Raw genomic sequence first — 17571 nt, forward strand, 5'->3', positions numbered from 1 at the left:
GAAATTGTGTTATTAAATAAAGATTTGGGTTTTATTCCATGTTATTCAGTACTGGAAGATATGTTTGCTCGAGATATTGTATCATTCTGCAGATTATTGAATATAATGTTTTTATGATAAACAGGAGTTGGGTGATACAAATACTTCTGGTTTTAGGTTTAAATCATCCACATTTATGCCCCCATTAATAAGTTTGTGGCTAGTTTTCAACAACAAATATTAAAATATTTACATTTTAATTACTATGCTCATTTCACCATTAAGAATTATAATCTTACTAGGTCAGAATGGTGGGCTATGAAGAATTTGGCTGAAAATAAGCATGCAGTCATTAGTAAAGCAGACAATTCTGGGATTGGACTATGTATTTTTCTGAAGCCCAAAAACAGTTAACAGATCATCATTTTTATCAGAGGATGTATTTGGACCCAACCCCCAGGTTTAAGGTAGAGGTTGATGGTTTTTTAAAGTTAACATTAGAAGAGGGTCTAATTTCTAACGAAATTATTCATCGTCGACTGTACAAGACCCAGTAAGACAATATTTTTACTTGTTACTAAAGATTCACAAAAATTTGGAATGCCCACTCAACAGGCCCATTGTTTCAGGTAAAGGGTCATTAATATAACCTTTACCGGAGTTTCTCTCACATTATCTGAAACCATTGCTTGAGTTGATACAGTCTAGAATGTGGGATACCACTGAGTTCCTGACCATTAATGGTCAGATACAGTTGGATCATGGTTGGTTGTTATGCACTGTGGATGTTAAATCCCTTTATTCTAACATTCATCATTGGGTTGGTATGATGGCTGTTGAATATTAGTTGAATCAGGCCTCATTGTATAGCCCTGGTTTTAACACATTTCTTCTGCATGTTACTGAACACATACTAACTCAGAATGTGTTTTATTTTAAAGAGGAATGTTATTTACAACTTAGTGGTACAGCTATGGGTGTGTGTGGACCTTTTTATGGGCTTCATCAAAGAACATATAATTTATGATGAATCACATGATATCTATCTGGAAGCCATGGACATCTGGAGAAGATATTTAGATGACTGTTGGTTGGTCTGGAGATCAGATGCTACATATTTTACAGAATTTGTAGAATACTTGAATGACAACAAATGGGGTATTCAATTTACAGTGCATCATGATCCCAGGCAAATCACATTTTTAGATGTTCTAGTTAATGTTGAGGAAGATGGGACATTAAGTAGTTGTGTTTTTAGGAGGTTTCTTCAGGTCAATACTCTTTTGCATGTTAATAGTTGCCATTTTCCCCATATAATAAAAAATACATCTAAGTCTCAATTTTTTATGTTAAAGACGATTTGTTCATCTGAACTGGTATTCAGTAATGAGGCTCAGAATATGATTATCAGGTTTTGTGATAGAGGTTATAAATACGCTGATATATTGGGGGGTTGTAATTCTTTGCATAATATTGATAGAGTGCAATTATTAAGATACAAACCCAAAAATGGATCTAAAAGGTTACCCAGACATATTACCAATTTTGGGAGCAATACAGGTTTCTTTATTTACCTTGTTCAGAAACATTGGCATATTTTATTATTGGACGACTGATTGCAGAATTTGTTGCCAGTAAAATGTTTGTTTACATTTAGACAGGGAAAAACACTGGGGGTTGGTTTAACCATTATAAAAAGGGTGATAAGGTTACCCAGGCCTCATGTCAGCTTACTTTAGGGGGGCAACTAGTTAGAGGATGCCAACCTTGTGGTCACTGCAGTTTCTGTAAATATGTGCGTAAAACTGAACAATTTTCTTCTTCTAATACTTCGAAGTGAATGTTTTTGGGAATTGCAACATAGATTTGGTTGTATATTTAGCCACATGCAGCTGTTTAGCATTTTACATTGGGAAGACATCTTGACTACTTAAGCTGAGGATCTTGGACCATCTTGGTGATATCAAATGTGTTAAATTGTCAAATGCTTTGTATAAACACAATCTGAAATATAAAATGGCCAGGTTCAGATTACTATTATTGATAAATTGATAAAATCACATTGAAGAGGAATAACAAGGGAGGTTGGCATGCTATTTTAGATGTAAAGGAAAAGGGTTGGATTATTAAGTTGGGGGGGGGGGTTATTTTCCCCAGGGCTTAATGAATCTTTATAGTCAGCCAATCATATTGAAGAACTGGGTATATAAATTGTTGAATGGTATGGTGGTTATTATGCACTGATGAAGGCTGTTTAGCTGAAATCGGTATGCAAAAATAAAGTTTCCCAAACAGAAAATTGTTGTGTTTACTGTTTTTTCATCACTGAAGATTGAGTGCTGGCTTTTGTTGCTGTTTTGTGACAGTGTACCAGTTGTCTCATGTTCTCAGTCAACCAATTAATCCTTAAATAAACTAGCACAGTATGCAAGAGTTGTAAATAAACAACTTCCTTTCAGGCAAATATCTCACTTACAAACAAGGTTGTGAAGAGCACACACTCAATACATCCCTCACATGTACTGCTCATCACACACATAGATCTTTTTATACTGCAGCACTTAAAAAAGTTTCCAAAACATCAAAAAACATGTGGGTATAATTGCATACGATGTACTGTATTGGACTGTATGAAAAGAGACATAATGGCTCTCTCTGAATATGTGTCAAAGACAGGTACAAGCCTTGCATTGAGCAGCATTCTACCTTAACCAAGGATGATGCCACAGTATGTGCATAAAATTATTGATTTTAATAACTGGCATAGTTTCTGGTTTCATTCCAGGGAATCAAATATCTGTCAGTATAGCAGGACATGGTTAAAAGACCATTTTGCTTTACCAAGTATGGTCTGCACCTGTCCCCTCATAAGCTTTTGTATATTAGCTAAAACTTTATCCACCCCCTTATAGTCCTTTTTAGACAATGTCATAATGATAATACTATCTAGATAGCTTAAAAAACTTTAAGGTATCAATGCTCAATGCTAGTAGGAGCCTAAACAAAAAAAAATCCACACCTTACAAGCCCTCTTCAGTATGGGGAATGTAAACAGCTGTGCTGTTACCGAGACTCAGTTTAAAGCCTTAAAAAGTACTCTGGCAATGCAATGTTAAAGTGCTTACCACACATTTAGACCAACAAGAGCACAGACAGAGACTAAAGGTGGAGGTGTCTCAATCAATGTTAGTAACAAATTACCTTATGTGTGGTCAGACAGGATGATGTCTTGGAGATCATCCAAATGAAAGTCATCATAGATAAGGTACCTTACCATATCCTAGCTAGTTATATTTCACCATCTATGCCTCAAGAGTTTCACAACTCATTCCTAGACCTATTAGAGACACTCAACATCCAACCAAATACCCTATTCATGGGTGAATTTAACTACCCTTCTATAGACTGGGAAAAATACACTCCCTCAAACTCACAGGCACAATGCTTCCTTGACTTTATTAACAGGAACACCCTAGATAAGAAAGTGTGCCCCAACCACAGAATGAAATATAATTCATCTAGTACTCACCAACAGGGGAGAGCAATGCACCCAGCCCCCCCATGTCATGATCTCACTAGTGAGGTTGGATAACAAAGCTGTCTCTATCAAAATAATAATCATCTCAGAAAACCCAACTAACCTGTAACAGTTAAGAACTATTCTAAAGTTCTAAGGCAAACTACATCCTATTAAGTGACAGTTTGTCAAAATTCAAGGCTACCCCTAACCTTGAGACCACAGATATTCATGCAAAATTATTCACAGAAGTCCTGTACAAACATGCAAATGGCTGCATAGATGCTGCTGTTCTTACCAGAAGTTAAAACAAGACAAACACCAAAACAAATCCCACTGATGGAATACTCACCTCAGCATAGTATATAACAACAACAAAAAAAAACATGACCAAAATCAGAAAGGGCAACTCTCATAAAGAAAAGAGCTCTCTGATTCAACTAATCAAGAAACTAAAAAGGTCAAATTAAGTCTAACAAGGTCAGTCTCATAGTCAGGATAACTCTCAGGCTAAAGACAATCACAAGGCCTTTTTCAGCTATGTCCGTAACCTTAACGGTAACACATAACTGTGTGCTGAAATGGGGGTTAACCACACAGCCTTCACTGATCACAGAGACACAGTGAATCTACTTCACCCCTCACCAACCCCCACTACTCCCATTGTGAAATCTCTTATAGCATACTCTCCCCAACTATTAGCAGGGATCAGCTTCTGGTAACACTCACTAAGGGCAAAAGCACTACCTCAGTGGGCTCTGGCAATATCCCTGGTTGCCTCCTGAATAGTTTAAAACATGGCCTATCAGGCACTCTTCAGCCTCAAAACAGATTACATACCAAATGAATGGAGGGCCACAACGGTCATCCATCTTCATATGGGTGGATCATCTAGCAACCCCCGAAACTACAGACCCATCAGTCTGACAAGTCTAATATGCAAAGCCATGGAATGAATTATCATGGAAATGATCAACCAAGACAATGGCAACCTATAGACATTGGATCTATCCCAGTTTGGCTTTGTTAAGGAAAGGCTGCGTCTACTTAACTTGGTTGATTTTTTCGAGAAGGTCACCAAGACAATGGATGAGGATAAAACAGTGCATACTGCATACCTTGACCTGACCATGGAATTTGATAAAACACCCCACACAGACATTGTTGACAAACTCTCTGAATTAAGCATAAATCCCACATAACTCACTAGATTGCTGGCTGGCTCACAGAATGGACCCAAGAAGTTAGGACTGGTAAGATCACCTCCACAAGAGACTAGTCACCAGCTCCTGTTTGGCATCATCTTCTCACAAGTCAAGACTAATGTCAAAAGCCTTTGGCTCACCAAGTTCGCAGATGACTGCAAACTGAAAGCTATCCTACACTCACCACATGATACTAACATCTTGCAAGAAGGTTTAACACAGACAAATGACTGGTACCAAAGCCATGGTTTAAAACTCAGTGCCAAGAAATGCATTATAATTCTTTTTGAGAAGTTGTCCAAACAAGTTAATTACTCCATCAGTAAAACACCCCTAACAGTCAACTTGGTAGTTAGGGATCTGGAAAATAAACATTGCACTGGAGCACAACATGCAGCTATGTATCTCTACAAGCCTGTGACAGTCTGCATGTTGCTGACTCCTGCTCAAATGTGAACTGCACACCATGCAAGAAGTAATTCTGGCTGCTATATGAACACAGTTATGAACCTTTAAAAATAAGCAGCTTCAAATTTCAAGTTAAGCTTCTCTTTGCTTAAGTGCTAGACTTGTTCTAAACCTAAAAAAATCAATTAGTGGCTGAGAAGCTAGTGCATTTGCCTGTGTTACTTAATGGGATTAAATAGACAGCAAGTTATTAAATGTTTTAGAAGTACATAGTGTTAATATTAGATCAGACATAAATAAAATAATGACCCAGTTAAACACTGGATAATCAAAAACCTGTAAGAAAAAAAAAAATATATATATATATATATATATATATATATATATATATATATATATATATATATACATACATATTAAAATATAGTGAGACATACAGATAGTGTAAAAGTGTTCCATGTTAGTTTAAAAATGCAGATTCTTAGCTTTTTAGGTAGTGCTATCACTGAAATTCATGTGAAACAAGCAGGGAGGAAAATCTGTATGAGGCATAAGTAGGTGTTTAGAATATTACATCCTAGATTCATGATGTAAAAGTCCTCAAGATAGCAAAAAAAATATAGCATATTCTGTCATTTTATGGTAGCCATGGGAAATAATATTTGCTTTAAAAATGTAGTACTGTCAGTTAAGCAGAGTGAGTTTAATACTCAGCTGTTGCATTTCCAAGAGCACCATGCCACAGAGTTCAAAGTTAATGCAAGCCTAATATGTTGAATGATAGTAAATCTTGTGCAAACTCAGAAATAAATTCTATTTTGTATTCATGTTCTGCTATTGTGATGTTGTCCTAAACAGAATCAACACTACAGTATTGTCCAGTATTTTTGCCAAAGACAAGTGCAAAGTGCATCATGTTTCACAAGTTTAATTTATTTTTAACATTTGTTTTTCTTAATGGGCGATGGACATATGCCTTAAGGATAACATAAAATAATCAATTCACTTAATTGAATCTGTGACATAGGATCATTTCCTCGTGTCTCTAGGCAATATTCTGCAGATCAAAAGGTCTTGGTATCTGATTATAAAGCTGACCTTTGCCATCTGGTGATGTTCAAAAACCTTTGTGGGACACTATAACCGATGATGCTCACTTTGTAGCAACATATATATAATTCCAATGGTTGTAGCATTACTGATAATATTTTGTATTACAGTGTGTTACAATGCGCTCATATTTTGGTCAGTGAAAATCAATACACTGAGAGGTAAATTAACATGACCAGCTACTATGCTCACAAAATCAGAATGTGTTGACTGTCTGACATTTAAACAAAAAATAAGTTTGAGAGCAGGACAGGAGACAAAATGTAGCAATCGCCTGGAATAAAAATCATTGGAAACAACAACATAAATCATTTGTCATTATTAAATAATAAAATACATTTATATTTCAATATCAAAACTGTATAACTTTACACATAAAACAAAGTTAAACGTAAGCATATTGCAAAATATTAAAGGTAAACTTAAGAATAGTGTAAAATAATTCACAGTGTTTAATGCAAATCTTAATAAAAATTTAACTTTGGCAGCATACTAACATAGCTATACAGTGGCTAGTCACTGTAGTAGTGTCCATGCTGTCTTATATGATGTATAAAGTCTTGATAAGTATATTGTTTCACATATGACCTTAAGATGCATTGCTTGCCATTTGTGGAATGAATTTTGATATTTTACTTACTTTGCTTTTAATTTAAATATATGAAATATCTGCTAAAACTAGTGGAACATTATAAAAAGAACTATAAGTATCAATACCTGAACAGTTTGTCATTTAACTTTTATAATGCTTATAAAAATTATTAAGAGCATTCGTGTTCTTCATATATATAGGAATATAGCAGATACCTTGCTCAACAGACAAACATATGCACACAGAAAGCAGACACACATGCACACACACACGCATACACACACACACACACATACACACACACACACACACACACACACGCACACATGCACACACACGCACACACACGCACAAATGCACACACAAACACGCACACACGCGCTTGCACACACACACTTACACACACACTTTAAACTAAATGAATGGTAAGCAATAAAGTATGACCAAAGATTAGGTTCATATTCTAGTTAATGAAATCCTGGGGAAGTATAATGTGCAAAATGCAACATTGTCCCAAGGGGTTGATTAGTTTGAACACAATTATGACCCTTTGGAATATCTTGCTGGTATTAGTATAATTTGATTTGTATTTTATTTCCAATTACTAATGCTTTCACTTGCAGATGGTGAAAAGGGGCAGTCCAGACCTTGTGTGTCTGAGTGACATATCAAGATAAATGGCATGAGCAGTTACTGTGCAGGTTTTCATATCAATATAGAATGAAACAATGATAATGTGCTCAATATGGTTAGAAAATTCTTTTCCTTTGAATAACAAACACAGACAGTTTCAGAGCATGGATAATATTAGTGTACACTATTCTACATAACATGAATAAGATGCCTGGACAGCAGTCCACTAACCTTGATAGTCATATTACTTCTGAATGTAGTTTAAAGTAGAAAGGCCTGACTATATCAATGTGTTGAAAAAAATCTTACTTTCTAAGCTCACATGGTAAAAGTCATTTTAGAGAGAGAATCTAAATGGCAATGCTCAGATCTGCTCTGACCTACAGCAGAATGGTATTAAATATACTGATCCCAAGGATATTCCCAATATCCTGGCAGATCGAGTCAGTGCAAACTTCACCCCCCTCTCAACCCCTAAAGGGCCCATCTCAATACCGAAAGATTACCAAATCCTGGTAATAACAGCCACACAAGTAAAAAACGCACTCTCCAAAGCTAAGAAGACAGCATCAATGGGACCAGATGACATCCAAGGCTGTGTACTAAATGAACTACAAAATAACCTGGCACCTCACCTAAGTGTCATGTTTAATCATAGCCTCACCTCAGGCTTCATGCCCACTGAGTGGCGCACAGCTACAGTTATCACACTCCACAAGGGGGGATCCACCTTGGATCCCGGGATCTACCGCCCCATCAGTCTGACAAGCCTGATCTGCAAGGCCATGGAACGTATTATCATGGAACTTATAAACAAAGACATTGGCAACCTTAAAACAGTGGACCCCACCCAGTTTGGGATCGTGAAGGGCCAATCTTGTTTCCTGAACCTCATTGACTTCTTCGAATCAGTCTCCAGAGCCACGGACAAGGGTAAGGTGGTCCACACAGCCTATCTGGACCTTGCCAAGGCCTTTGACACCATCCCTCACTCTGGAATCATAGATAAACTTACTAAGCTGGGCATTAATTTGGACCTTGTCAAGGCCTTCGACACCATCCCTCACTCTGGAATCATAGATAAACTTACTAAGCTGGGCATTAATCCCTACATCACTCGATGAGTTGCCAACTGGCTTACTGACAGAACCCACACTATAAAAGTAGCTGACTCCAAATCCAGCTCCAGACAAGTGACAAGTGGAGTACCTCAGGGTTCAGTCCTGGGACCGCTCTTGTTTGGCATCTACTTGTCTGAAGTGCAGGCCAACACTGAGGGACTCTGGCTAACAAAGTTCACAGATGACTGCAAACTGGGAGCCATTACTGAATCCCCAAATGATGTGGATATTCTGCAGAAGGGCCTTACAGAAACAGATGCTTGGTGCCAGAGCCATGGGCTCAAGCTCAACGCTAAGAAATGTATAGTTATCCCCTTTTGGGAAAAAACATGCACCCGTGAATTACCACATAGGTGGCAGTACAGTAAACACCGAAAATTTGATAAGAGACTTAGGGACACAGGTGGACAGTGGTCTCACCTTTGATAACCACATTGCCACAACAGTCAGGAAAACCTTCTATGTGGCACATCTCATCACTAAGGGCTTTTCATCAAGAAAAAAGGAGGTTATTGTCCCACTGTACTCATCCCTCATTAGACCCATTATAGAATACAATGCCCCATTTTGTATGTACCTCTCAAGACATCTGCAACAACTGGAAAGGCCACAGAAATACCTCACTAAAAGAATCACAGGCCTAAAGCAGATGCCCTATGCTGACCGTCTAAAGAAACTACACCTATACTCTGTCGCATATTGTCTACTCAGAGGCAATCTCTGCTTAACATACAAGGCCATGTCAAACCCTTGCTACTCTTAAAGAAATCCCAATCCCTCAGAGACAAATGCTCCAGGGATCTAAACCTTGTCATTACAATGAACAAAACATGCTGGAGGGATAGGTTCCTGATCCAGAGACTCCCCAGACTCTGGAATAGTCTGTCCATACATGTCAAGCAGAGTGCTTCTTTGGCCTTCTTCAGAAGGACCCTCGATGATTCGATGGAAGATAGGAAATTCACCCCGGGGATTATGTCAGTCACCGTGCTAGACAGGGGTCCAGGGAATTAAATACTGCGGGAAGAAATAGCCAGGGAATTGTTAAGGCTAGGCTTGTATAGGCCCTAGGGCCGATAGCCTAGTACCAACCTATTAACCTATGAGAGAAAGATGCTATTATTAATTAAAAACTGGGCACACACATAGCAACTGCTCAGTAGCTGCTTGTAAGCAGGAACAGATTCTCTCAATCTTGAAGCTATGTGAAGTAGAAGAGATTGGTATTTGCAAAAGATTGTCGGACAGATAACATACACTTATGTCTTCTGTCATCCCAGTACATTTTGTATTAGCAAGAAATAAATATCTTGCAGGGCATACATTTAAACTGGCTATATGATAAAATAAATGAAATTGAAAAATCTCATGACTAGCAATAACCACTCTCAGGCTATCCAAAAGAAGGCCAAGTGGCTGAAAATCCCTAATGTCCTACCCTTTTTCTTGTATTCCCAAATCCAGTGTGTCTCCTTTTGTCTGCCCCTTATGTAATTTTGACCATCCTCTTTCACTAGTTGCTGTAATTAATTACCAAAGTATAATTTTGCAAAGTCACTCGCTTTTAGCTAATTAAATGCTTTTTCCCCTTACATTGTACTTTCCAACCATTTCTGTAGCCAGCTTGGTTGAAATGGGCATTCTGACAAAATGTAGCAATTGTCTCATGTTTAATGACAACCATCTACTTCTTAAACTGACACGGTGTGTGAGAGATGTAGTTACATAATGCTAATGGAGGCAAAACTCCTACATGCAGCTACACCATATAACAAGCAGGTTGTCAGTTTCACATAATGCCACAATAAATTAATCGTGTATAGCTCAGACAAAACACATATACCTAAATATGTCGATGCTCTTAAACGTAACTTACCTAAATCACAAAGGCCTCCTGTAACATAAGAAACAAGTATGCTCAGTAACCTCACAAACAAACACACAGGCAGCACCCAATATGAAACATGCATTCAAGAGTCACACTGTCTCAAATCAAAAGCCTGTATGAAGATAATACATAGAAAGTGGTGATAGTGCCATTAAAATGGTATTAAATAAAATGTCTTTATCACACCCCAAGTGTGTGTGATTGTGTTTCTGTGAGTAGCTGAGTGTGTGTGTGTGTGTGTGTGTGTGTGTGTGTGTGTGTGTGTGTGTGTGTGTGTGTGTGTGTGTGTGTGTGTGTGTGTGTCTATGTAAGCAGATTTAAGCGTATAGTAGGATTGAAGGATTGTAAGTGTATATCTACCTAGACGCATATTGGTTGGTCTGCTACTAAATCTACTACCTCTCTGTTTCCTATTTCTCTCCCAATACTTACACTGATTTTCTTCTCTCTATACCTCCTCTACCTGCAGTTCACTCTAATACAAACCTCTAATGCTCTAAACTTCCCTATGTTGTCCTATCCTTCTACTTGATCCTCCCCTGTTCTTTGCCCTTTTAACGCTGAACAATTAGTTTTTCTCTCTTTACAGCTTGCTACCTCGGGTGCTCCCTCACTACAAACATTATCCAGGAATACCTCCCTCCTAAAAGAAGATGCCCTTGGACTGCCTATTCCCTAGGCACCATCAACTTTATTAAAAGTGTGGTCTCCCTTCCTAAAAGAAGCCTGCATGTATGTAGCTTAACTATTAATTGTAGCCTTTGTTAATGTTTAGAGTAGTAATCTACCCTCAGCATGCACGATAGCAGCCTACCGCAGTCCATGGCCATCCATCCCTCCCAGATTTTACAATTTAATCCCCTGACCGCTTCTATAAAAATAATTAAATATATAGAAAGGAACAACTAACTATAATAAACCTCGGTTTACCATCTCCTTTCACCACTAGGCGGCAGCATATAACCACTGCAGAGAGATGTACACTATAACTTTTTGCCTTGTCTCCACTGTTACATTTTAATTATATTTACTCTTTGCCCTGTATTAGAGAACTGTGGAATACCCACTTATTTCTCGGACTTCCCTCATAACTACTGATATTGCCTACTCTCTGGCTGTAGCACCATGCCAGCTTCAGAGTCCCAGTTACTAATTATTTTTCTGTGGACTATCACTCCTTCTTGGCTCTACTCACTCCGTTCACCCTTCAGGCTCACTCCACTCCCCTATCCTTCCCCCAAATATCACCTGCCCCCACTACGTGCCCATTTATACAGCCCCTGACTCCTCCCCACCCCACTCCACTCCAATCACAATAAACCTATAATACACCCCGCGCATCTGCAAGCTTAACATCACTCCACAAACTACCACTCCTCCTATATTGCTTTACATACCATCACTTCCTATAACACCATTTGCCCTACTAATCTCTCTCTCCTGTCTTACCTATCTCACACACCTCCACAACACGTACCATCCCTCTCATACACACTCCACTACCTCATACCATCAACCTCACTCCCCATCCTACTTATTCATCTCACATGAACTCTTTTCCTCTAAACCAACCTATCTATTTAAACCAAAACAACTTCCCTCCCTACCCCCAGGACTCTTCTCTTACATGTCATACCAGAAAAACACTAGTCTCACAAAGCCCAAGTTACCCATCCCCAACACACTACCTCACTCTACTCCTCCACCATATCTCTCTCTCACTTGCCGGCGACATCCACCCTAACCCCAGACCCATCTTTAAGATTAATCTCACCAAACTCTCATTCACATTCACCTCACTACACTTAATGCACAAAGCCCTAGAAACAAAATCCCTAACCTCCTTGCTTGGTCTCCCTTAACCACCCCGACATAACCACCATTTCTGTAACCTGGCTCAAATTCTTTATAAAAGACAACGGAATTCCACCACCAGGTTACCAAATCATTTGCAACAACAGAGCCCACAAAAAAGAAGGTGGAGTAGTTATTATCTTCTCCTCCTCCCATACCATAACTCCCTATACCAATAAAATACCAATCTTCACCAACACTGAAATTATAATAGGTCTATAAAAAATAAACAACCACAAGTCCGTATGTATCGCTGCCCTCTATATTCCCCCAGGTGATAACATCAAAACACATGAAGACATCCTATCCTGGTTTTCCTCCAACATAAAAAATGAAATCTATATCCTCAGTGATACCAACATCAACTAGACCACTATTAACTTTGAAGCCCCTTCCCACACAATCAGTCTGTACAATCTCTCACAACTAATACATTCTTCAACCAGACCAAATAAAGAAGGTACCTCTGGAACCATCATTGACTGGATCCTAACAACTCACCCCAACCTTATCATCAAAGCCAGAATAATACCAGACCCTCTCAGCGTTCACTTACCAGCCTTCACAGATCAGCTCCCGTCTCCTCTACAAAAGCACCACCACTACATCCAAACCCGCAACCTCTCCTCTTTCAACCCTCTTAACTTTCTCACAGTGCCTAAAGCATACTGACTGGTCACCTCTAAAAAACCTTCCTCAAGATGATGCCGTCTCCTATTTCAACAACTCATTTCTAACCCTTCTTAACCAGCAATCCCCCCCCCCCCCAGAGCCAAACACATCAAAATCAATCTCTGCCCATGGTTATCAAAAGAAACTAAACTAGTCATGCACCAAAGAGACAAAAAATGGAAACAATATCAAAAACAAAAAAAAAAAGAAAAAACAACTCCCTCCTAGAGTTTAAGCAACTTCAAAACAAAACAGCTAATAACTAAAGGCCACAAAGCCCACTACTGCAAATTCCCATCCTTGCACTCAACAAATATCAGAAAATTTTGGGATTCCATCTCATTCATTCTGCACCCTGGTATTAAAGAAAACCCCTGTCCAAATCCCAACCTCACCGACCTTGAAACAGCCACCCAGTTCAACTCATTCTTCATAGACTGTATAGCTAAACTATCCACCTCCTTCCAACCCCCATCCTCCAGCCCCAGCCCATCCTGCCCCAACCACCACCCCAATCACCTACCTTCCTCCACACCCCTCCTCCCATTCCCACAAGCACTATAAAAAGACTTCTCCTCAAACTCAACCCTTGTCGCAATGCACCTGACAATCTTCTACCTACCTTCCGCAAGCAATCTGCAGACAGCATCACCTATCCCATCTCTATTCTAATAAATAGATCCATACAAGAATCTTACATCATTTCTATCTGGTGCCACTCTTACATCATCCCCCTCCACAAAGGTGGCAAAAACACTGATACCACCAACTTCAGGTGTATTGCCATCCTTTCCCCTCTTTCTAAAATACTAGAAAAAACAATCCAAAGACAACTCATGACACACCTAACCCTAAACCATCTCCTCTTTCCTATCCAACATGGCTTCTGCCCTAGCTACAGTACCATGACTGCCCTTATTTTCTTTCTTGAAACTATCAGCCTTGAACACGACTGTGGGAAATTTACATCTACACTATTTCTAGATCTGTCAAAGGCCTTTGACACCATCTCCCACACCTTACTCATATCCCAACACTCCACCCTACCATTCAGGAAAAAGTTTTATTTGGCGAATTCTGTATTAATAGGAAAATAGTATATATGTATATATGTCAGATATTTATATGATCCCAGAAAAAATATGAAAAGGAAATTGTGCAGTTAGTGTTTTCTTTCATTGAAGCTGAAGGATAAACCCAATGAAAAGAGGTATGTTGTATATGAGCGAAGATGAAGGGGAGATTGTGTTTACTAAACCCAGTTGTTTATTTGCTTTCTTTAATCTTGTAGAGTTTATTAAAGTGGGTAAAGGAATAGAATGATACATTAATATTGAGAATGCTTAAACATAAAAATTACGTTCTGGAAATGATAATAATATGAAAAAGAGAAAAATAATATGCAAATGGAGAAATTAAAATTTAGCAAGAAACAATACTAACATGGAAAATAAAAATTGATTATATAGAGAAAGATAGAAGGATGTGGTATAATGAGAGTTCAAGATGGCCGCTGTTCTGTAAGCACTGCTAGTACCTAGCTCTCTGAAATACCCAGGATTTAAACAAACCCAGAAGATAAATCTAAGTCAAAAACACAAAAACCTCGCTAAAGATATATCTCAGATAATAGTCAGCAACTAACAGAGGAAGAAAAAGTGACAGATTTCTTTCTGAAACAACAGGATTAACTATGATTTCTGGAAAACAGCTTAAGCCATGTGGTGCTAAGACCCACCATCTGAACACAAAAACTGGAAATAACTTCAAACAGCAAAGATGTCAAAACAGGAAAATATTATGGAAACCAGCACAACTAAAATTAAATTCTCAGTGCTAACTTCACCTGGAAAGGATACAACTACGAAAAGACAGAAGACAACTAAACAATCAGACAGCTCTAAAACTGCAAATCAAAGTAAGACTGATCAGCCAGCAAATTTGGAAGACATAAAAACTGCATTGTACCTATCCAGCAAGCAATAAAGGAATTATCCTTACAATTCCAAACCTTTGGGGACTCATTTAGCCAAATAATAACCAGAATGGAAAAATCAGAATCCAAAATAACTGAAAATGAGATAAAAATAGAGTATTTAACTCAAAGAACTGATTCCCATGACAAAGAAATACAAGGTCTACAAGAAAAACTGACAGACCTCGAAGCAAGATCTCGAAGGAATAATATTATCATCAGAGGAATACCTGAATCTGTGACTCACAATAATCTAATACCTACAGTCAGACAAATAATAAATTCCTTGCTGGATCAGTCTGAAGAAATACATCAAATGACAATAGAAAAAAACCCATAGAGCTCTGAGGGTAATGCAATCAACACTGAATCCAAGACCTATGTACATCAAAATACTAAACTATCAAGATGTAAACAAAATCATCCTGGCAGCCAAGAAAAAAGGCACACTTACCTGGAATAATAACAAAATCTCCTTTGCTCAGGATCTTCCCATACAGATAAGGCAAGCAAGGCATCTCCTTTCACCTTACTGCTGATTTCTATTGGAGAAAAAAATCAAATTCCAGATGAAATTCCCAAATCTATTAATTTTCTATGTTAAAGAAGTCAAATACATGTTTGCTAACCCCAAAGAGGCAAAAGAGACATTCCTGGCTGGTTTTAAGCAGATTCCACCTTCAGAAAAGAAATAGAAGCTCAAAATACGATAAACAACCCTCGAGTGAAGAAACAAGCCAATTCACGAGTATTGTAGATGGGAATCCACTCCAGAGAACTTCCTCTGGCTGCCTAGGCCCTTAACTTCACAAGTAAGCTACAAGAAGCACAGGAAAAGGAAGTATAGCCTGTGTAGGAACCAAAAATCAACTGCCATTTCCGATGCACACATTTCAGGAAGGAATCACCCCCAGGCACTTTGACTTGTTAAATCGTTCCCCCTATGGACTCAAGGGCTCCATTATGAAGATCAACCATACTAAAGGGACTGTTGAAAGCTTCTGAACAGATTTCTGTGTCAAAAACGGAAATCAACCTGCTCCTTTTAAAGAAGTAAACAAGCACCAAATATGTACAACATTCTGCAAGCAAGACCTTGAAGAATTAAGGTACTGTTACACTGAAACACTCACTAAGACTGTACACCCATCACTATACGACTGTATGAAGAACTCAGCCTTAAATAATAAATAAGTAATAATCTACTAGAAACCAGTCTGGTTTGCAGATATATACTAGGAAAAGGGCTAATGACTTGCATAAATGCTGAAAAATGTTAAAATCAGAAACTTGCAAAGGTAGCCTAATAATACTTAAAAACTGAAATGTAACCTGCTAAGCAAACTGTAGATAAGGATCTGCCTGACCAAACTGAGAAATATATGTACATGCATCTTTTTTTTTGTTTCTCTCCCCTACCCAGGAGTAAACCCACATAATATATGTGGAAGGCTATATACAATGTTGATGAAATACTGAGTTTGTAGAGGGGAGGAAAAGTAGCAGAACAAATGGAAAATGTAAATATGACAAGCTTGACATCTGATTAATAATACTGTGTTACACTACCTGACATAAGCTACTGAGAAATTGTTTATTAACATGTTGTTTTAAAAATACATTATTAGAAAGATAAGTGCCAAGTACATATATTATAATCCTTACAGATAGATGTGAAAGACTGAATAGGCACCACAGATATACAAAACTCTGAATAAATAAAGGGAAGGTTAAGTAATAAGTGGAAGGAAAAGGCAAATATGTCAAGGTTGACAACTAAACACTAATATCATGTTATGCAACTGGATATAAACTACTGAGGAAATGTGTATGAATATGTTTAAAGTTACATTATAAGACAGGTTATAGGTGCCAAGATTTTATTTCACAACCCACATAGATTTATGTGAAACACCATGCAGATACCAAAGGAGTTTGACAAACTTGACATTAAAATAACAATACGATGTTACACAACCTGATATACACTATTGAGAAAATACTTTCAAAGGACTGCTTTAAAAACACTATTAGGAAAAACAAATCACAAGATAAAAACAATACATGCTGCACTCTAACTGCAACACCACGAATGTATAATAGTTTTGTTGAAAGGGACTAGGGACTTTATTAGCAGTGTTTTCTGGGGAACTAGTTTGTTCAGCTTAGTTCGTATTGTATATAGTCACACAGGGGGGTTAATATGCGACAAATCCACATGTAAAAAGAAAACACAACCAAAGATTAGATGGCAAAGTCATCCACATATTGAACCTTCACCTTCCCCTCCTGATTATTCCTGGTCCAGGGGTATAGTGGATAGGCACAGAGAAGGGACTGGGATAGATAGATGCTTTACACAACCATTATACACCAACACATACGAAGACCACGAATCCAAACTAACATACAAGTCATATCTACTGAATATATTTAATCAATAAATGTGGGAACTAGAGTCGTGGAATATTAAAGGACTCCAAAATGTGAAATAAAGAAAATTATTCCTACACCTTGCATTGAAAACAAAAGCTAATCTCATACTAATACAAGAAACACATTTGACCACAGAGCAATGGACAGAAATTAGCAGGAAGAAATGGATACGGCAAATCAT

Source organism: Protopterus annectens, chromosome 5.part0, assembly GCF_019279795.1.
Source record: "Protopterus annectens isolate FY-2018-M chromosome 5.part0, PAN1.0, whole genome shotgun sequence".
Taxonomy (NCBI): Eukaryota; Metazoa; Chordata; order Ceratodontiformes; family Protopteridae; genus Protopterus; species Protopterus annectens.